Here is a 6,000-nt window from a genome sequence, read left to right on the forward strand (position 1 = left end):
AATTTTCAGGAATAAACTACTGGTGGGAAGTCTTAAACACTCAGAAACTAGCACTGTGCCCAGAACTTAGTAGGCTCTGAATAAATGTTGACTGAACTGAACTCCATATCACAGATAACATAAGTACCTAATAAAGATGTGGAGATTGAACAATAAATCACAAAGACTGAGCAACTGACTCATGAGAAAAACTGACACCACCTCTTTAAGACTGTCTCCAATGTTCTTCGCACATATTATGGTACTATCAGCTTTAAAGCATCCTTACACATAGTTCAATTACATTAATTTTTTCCCCCAAAATACAACTTCCAAAGCAAATGAAATTCTTCAGGGGAAACAAATATACCACCCTTAAGAAGCTTATAAGGTTGCATGACATATGTGAAGTTTATTCAAAATTTTTTATGCCTTTTTAAATGGTGTTTGATGCGGGGACTGAGCTTGTGCCTCGACTTACCAGGCCTGGGCCAGGGGACCTGATCACCCCCTGGGGAGGGTAGTAGGTACGGGCGTGAGTGCCCTCTGCAGCCCCCCCGAGCCTGAGGAGCGAGGTCAAGGCAGCTCCCTTTTCCTCACCCAAAATGCCACTGGCAAGGGAGGCTTGCCGGAGGAAACCGCCTTTCTCCCAACTGCCCTTTCCCCACTTCCTTATCTTACCCACTCACTCCCTGGTGCCAAGGCCACTCCTGCCACCGCCAGCGCGCATGCACCGTGGCCAGAACAACCCCCGCCCGCTGCAACGGCTCCTGCGTCCTCTCAGAACCAATCCTAGCCCCTCTCCCTTCAATATTGCCATTTAAGGCTACTTCACCTCTTTTCCAGCCCTGCCCTTCTTACCAGCCTATATAACCTGTAATCACCCCTGAATAAATCTCTTTGGCGCATACTCCTACTGGATGAAGAGTGTTTTTGTCCTTATCGCCGCCCTCCATACCTTGCACGCCTCTCGCCGAGGACCCTGGCCACGTCCTCCGCCTCGCCCTCGCCTCCGGGAAAGAGCCCCCGCCGCCGGTACCCTTTAAGCAGCCCCGAGAGCTGAGGGCTCGGCTACCGGCCGCCACTCCCCCTAGAAGCAGTAACCCCGACCGCAGTTTGACTATGTGTTGTTAGTTCTATCGGACTGTTTTGAAGGTTATGGATAAAGCTATGGCAAAACATATACTAGGTATCAAGTGAGTGCTCATAAATTCACTCCTTTCTCAAAATCCCAGTTGGACTCATTTCTGAAAGCTTATTTTCACATTCTTCCCAATAAATAAAGCAAACCACAAACAGCTTGAAAGAACATTCGTCCTTGGAAACCTTATTTAATATTTAATGAGTAAATAAGAAAAAAGAATAGCAAGGAAGGCAAAACTATCATTACTGAAGAACATTCCCCAGCACTGTTACAGAAAAATAAATTAAAAGTGTGTTTATGAATTATTGTTGTGGTACCTTGTCACAGAAGTTGCACTCCATAAATGGTATACATCTTTTTATAACACAGCTTTTCCCCAAAACAGAAACATGAATAGCTCTGGAGGAATTAAAAATGCAGCAACATCTACAGTTGCTTGGGAAAAGAAACTATTCCCAATAATTTTGTAAATCCTATGCTCAGAAGCAAGTTAATTACTTCCCTGCCTCGGTCCCACCCCCACCCCCGCTCCACTAACGGACCTATTCCCTTTATAGAGATGTCCTCAAGTCACCCTACAAGTAAGTCATAAAATGTTAATTTTCTAATTCTTCAAAATACAGGCAAATTTTAAAGTGTAATCACACTGTGTAACATGGCAGATGTTTTGCAACCTTTTAAAAATTTACGATAAACCTAAATGGGAACTTGCAAATAAAAACCTGTACTGCCCGAACATTAAAAAGAAGAAACCAAACAAGCGAGCTACACAGTTCACCACTTGAAACGATGTATAAGGCGCAAAATCTACAAAATTCGATAGCCGTTCTACCACTGGTTCTCCATACTCGGATAAGCACAACCACGAACCGGGGAAAAGTGAGAAAGGTAAGGAACCACTTCGGGGCTGTTTCTAAATAAGGCAGCGATGGTCCTCAGTAGCTGTCTAGCCTCTAGGGAACGGCGCCGCCGCCGCCGCCGCCGCCGCCGCCGCCTTGCGGCTGCTCAGGAGAGTCGGAGACCCTCGTCACCCCTGCGGGGAGAGCCCTCCCCTCAGGGCGAGTCCCCGGCCCCCCACCCCAGGTGCCCCGGACGCGAGGCCTGGGGCGTACCTGGCACCGGTATCCGCGCTCCGCCACTAGCGCATCCTTCCGGGCTGACGTTTCTCTCCCAAACTCCGAAAGTTCACCTCACAAGTCCCCGGAAGGAGCCCAGGGCGGTCTCAACCCAGACCACACGAAGTCATTCCTGCTCCCCACCCCCGGCACGCGAAACTCGCGGGCCGCCCATCCGCGCCATGGCCCCTACCCGATCCCAGCCCCGAGAATGAGGCAGATGCGCGGCAGGGCGCTATCCGCGCTGAGAAGGAGGACGCCGCTTGGGGACAGCCGCCGGGCTCCCGAACGCCGCGGGCACAATGCGCCCGCGCCCGGCGACAGGGGCCCGGGAGAACAGGAGGGGTGGCGGAAGAACGGCCTCGGGGGGCCCGCGGAGAGCGCTACATGGGGCAGGGAAGCCGCGGCCTTGGGGATGGGAGAAGAGGGCGTGGGGCCGAGCTGAAGCGAGACCCCTCCGGGGCGGTGAAAGGGCGCTCCTCGAGCTGGACGCGCCGCCGAGAGCTCCCCTCCTCCCGCCCACGGTCAACCGCCGGGACCCGGACGCCACAACTCCGCCTCCCCAATTCCTCCCGGAGCCCGGAGTCGCCATGCACCTGGGGTCTCGTCGGCCAAAGACGCAAAATTCTCTCACACTAGTCCCGCGAGCCGGCAACGGACCTCACACCGCCGCCGCCATGTTTGAGAAGCCGCGCGCGGACACGCGCATGCCCCGCAACCGCCGCCGCCGCCCCGCCCCCCGGCCCGACCAGCCCGCGTGCCTTGCGGTTGCCGGTCACACACCTTAAGACAGCCGCCGCGAGCATAGCTGGGAGCCGGAAGCGCTCAGAAGCTTTGTGACTGCTGCAGACGCCTTCGGGCGTCTCAGGGTGCGGATGATAGGCGACTGCGAGCCCGGGAAAGCCCTCGGCAGTTGTTTAGAGTAAGGGCTTCAGTAATTTCACATTAAAGCAGAAATATGGGAAGCCCTCCAAAAAAGCTAGTCGCAGACCTTGCACCGAAGATCGCCCAAGTGGAATACTGGGGTCCGCGTCAAGTGTCCATCCCGGGAACTCGCTCCCCTTCGCTGTAGCCTTCGCTTCCCGGTCACCGCCCATCCTAGCCACGCATCCGAAGAGCAGCCACTGCCCTAGAACTCAGGCAAGTTCGAGGAGCAGGGGAGAAGCAGCTGGTTAAAGCAGCTCCAGCAAAGCCACTTCTAAGCGTGTTGCAGCATATTTCTTGAAACAGTTTTTTTCCCATAGTTTTGTGCCATGCATTCCACTCCAAATTCCACTTTCTGGATTTAGTTGTTCCTTTAAACCTAGACTTGAGCTAACGGGAACTACAGATTAACCCCTTGGGGGCTGAGGGGTATAATTTGCTCACTTACCTGAGGGTGCTTGGGAGAGTCCTCGAGAATCTGTTTCGGGGTTCCTTCTGCCCGATCCACTCGCCCATGGCGGAGCCCGTTGCGCAGGTGGAGGTTGCACCGAGGAGGGAGGGGCTGTAAACATAGGCTTAAAACGGTCTACGAATCTCTGAGCACAAAAAGTAGCAAACAGAAAACGGGAGAAAACATTCCATCTCTTGCTGGGAGGTTGAGTGTAAGTGGATTTAACACTTCTGTCTTAGTACAGTGTGCTTATGCTAGCCAAAAGTAAACCATTGCCCGGCCTTTTTTTTTTTTACAACACTTTTAAAAGCTGGATGTAGGTTTTGCATCCTTGATCGCCTTAACTTATATATAGTGCATGATGTGCTTTTTAAATCATAATTCAGAAACCAGAAACTAAAACAGAAAACAAAAAACCCCGAGAACATAGCCAATTTCTACAATACAGAGTGAAGTTAGTTATATCCATAGGAAACTTTTGCCTTAGTAAACTGCAACTTCTGCAGTAGTCAGTGGTTTTTTATTGTATCTGAACATTGGTGAACAGTGCAAAAGCAAATTGTTCTGATTATTCATGAATCCTTTAAAAATGTATAAATAAATGTTAATGGAAAATTCAAGTAGACTTTAAGGTGAAAATAGAAAAACTAAGCCAATAATAGGCCAATATTAAAAAAAGAGTTGACCATATCATTTGTATAATACATACCGCAGAGAACGGAATGTTGAAATGGTCTAAGATGAAGGTTCAAACACTTAAAAAGCAGAAGATACTGTTTTAATGTCCCATCTGCTAAAACAAATACCATACAATGGGTCGGCTCACAGTTTCAGAAGCTAGAAGGCTTGCTTCCTCCCACCGTTGGGATCTTCTGGCTGCCTGGCAATCTTTGGGGTTCTTTGGCTTTTCAGTCACATGCCAATGCATATAGTGTCATCTTCTATTTTCTCTTCCAAGTTCCATTGACTTCTAGCTTCTGACTGTTCTGTGTCCAATTTCCTTTGCTTGTAAGGACTTCACCCACATTGGATTAAGGCCCACCCTCATTCAGTTTGGGCATACCTTCACTGATAACATTTTCAAAAGTCTTATTGACAAATGGGTTTACATCCACAGGACCAGGGCTTGGGACCTCAACATGCCTTTTGTGGGGAAATGATTCAATCCCCAACAAATATCTCCAACAGTAAGAAATTAAGCAGAGGTTTAATCTAAGCAAACCTTTAGTATAGGCAACAGCAGGGCTCGGGAGACGTAAATTCTTAATTAGAGGTTACTGTCTTTTTAATCTTAATGCAATGAAAATATTTGAAATATTCATCTCTACATTCTGTATATGAAAGATTTGGGTTATCGTTTGTACCCCTTTTTACATATATCTACCCTTTATTAAATTGTAGGAATACCTTGCTTGCTAAATTGCCTGTGTCCCTGATGCCTCATCTACTTCCCATATTTCTGTTTTTAATGTGAAATTACTGAAACCCTTACTCTAAAAATGTAATCTGCATTATTTCTATAAGAACAGTATCTTCTCAGTAACTATATTCACCAAAGCATTTATAAAGTGACTCTGTTATGTTAAAAGAATTATTGGTTATAATAGCTACCATTTACTGAGCACCTACCAACTGTGAGAATCATGCTAGTGTCTTGAGATACATGATTTCCAATATTCACAATGTTCCTATGAGGCAGGTATTCTTATTCCCCTTTTGTAGATGAGGAAATTGAATATTACATAGCAAATAAATGACAGAGTTAGTTTTTGAACATATATGCGAACCTTTCCTAACTATTTCTTCCTTTCCTGTTGTGGTGGATTGAAGCTGTATATACCCCGGAAAAACATTCATTCCTGTGGGTGTGAACCCATTGTAAGTAGGACTTTTTGATGAGGCTACTTCAGTTAAGGTGTGACCCACCTCATTCATGATGGGTCTGAATCCCATTACTGGAGTCCTTTATAAACGAATACAGAGACAGCCAAGGAAGCAAGAAGCTGAAAACAAAGAAACCTTGACACCTTCCATCGTGTCAAACATTTTTCCATGTACCCATGTAAAATAATATTGCATAACTAGATGAGTGGAGTTGCAATTGACTGGTTGACATTTCATTAAAACATTAATTAATTTTGCTTTTACAGTTTTTGTGTTGGCTCATCTCCACATGTGCTTTGCCATGTTACGGAGGAGCCAAGGATTACCAGCAGCCTGTCTTTGGGAAGAAAACATTGCCTTGATGATGCCTTGATATGGACATTTTCTCAACCTCAAACTGTAAGCCAATAAATTCCCATTGGTTAAGCCAACCCATTTCATGGTATCTGCTTTGAGCAGCCTAGGAAACTAAAACACTTGTGATCATTGATACGCTTTTATCA

The sequence above is a fragment of the Choloepus didactylus genome, chromosome Y (genome assembly GCF_015220235.1).
Source record: "Choloepus didactylus isolate mChoDid1 chromosome Y, mChoDid1.pri, whole genome shotgun sequence".
Classification (NCBI taxonomy): domain Eukaryota; kingdom Metazoa; phylum Chordata; class Mammalia; order Pilosa; family Megalonychidae; genus Choloepus; species Choloepus didactylus.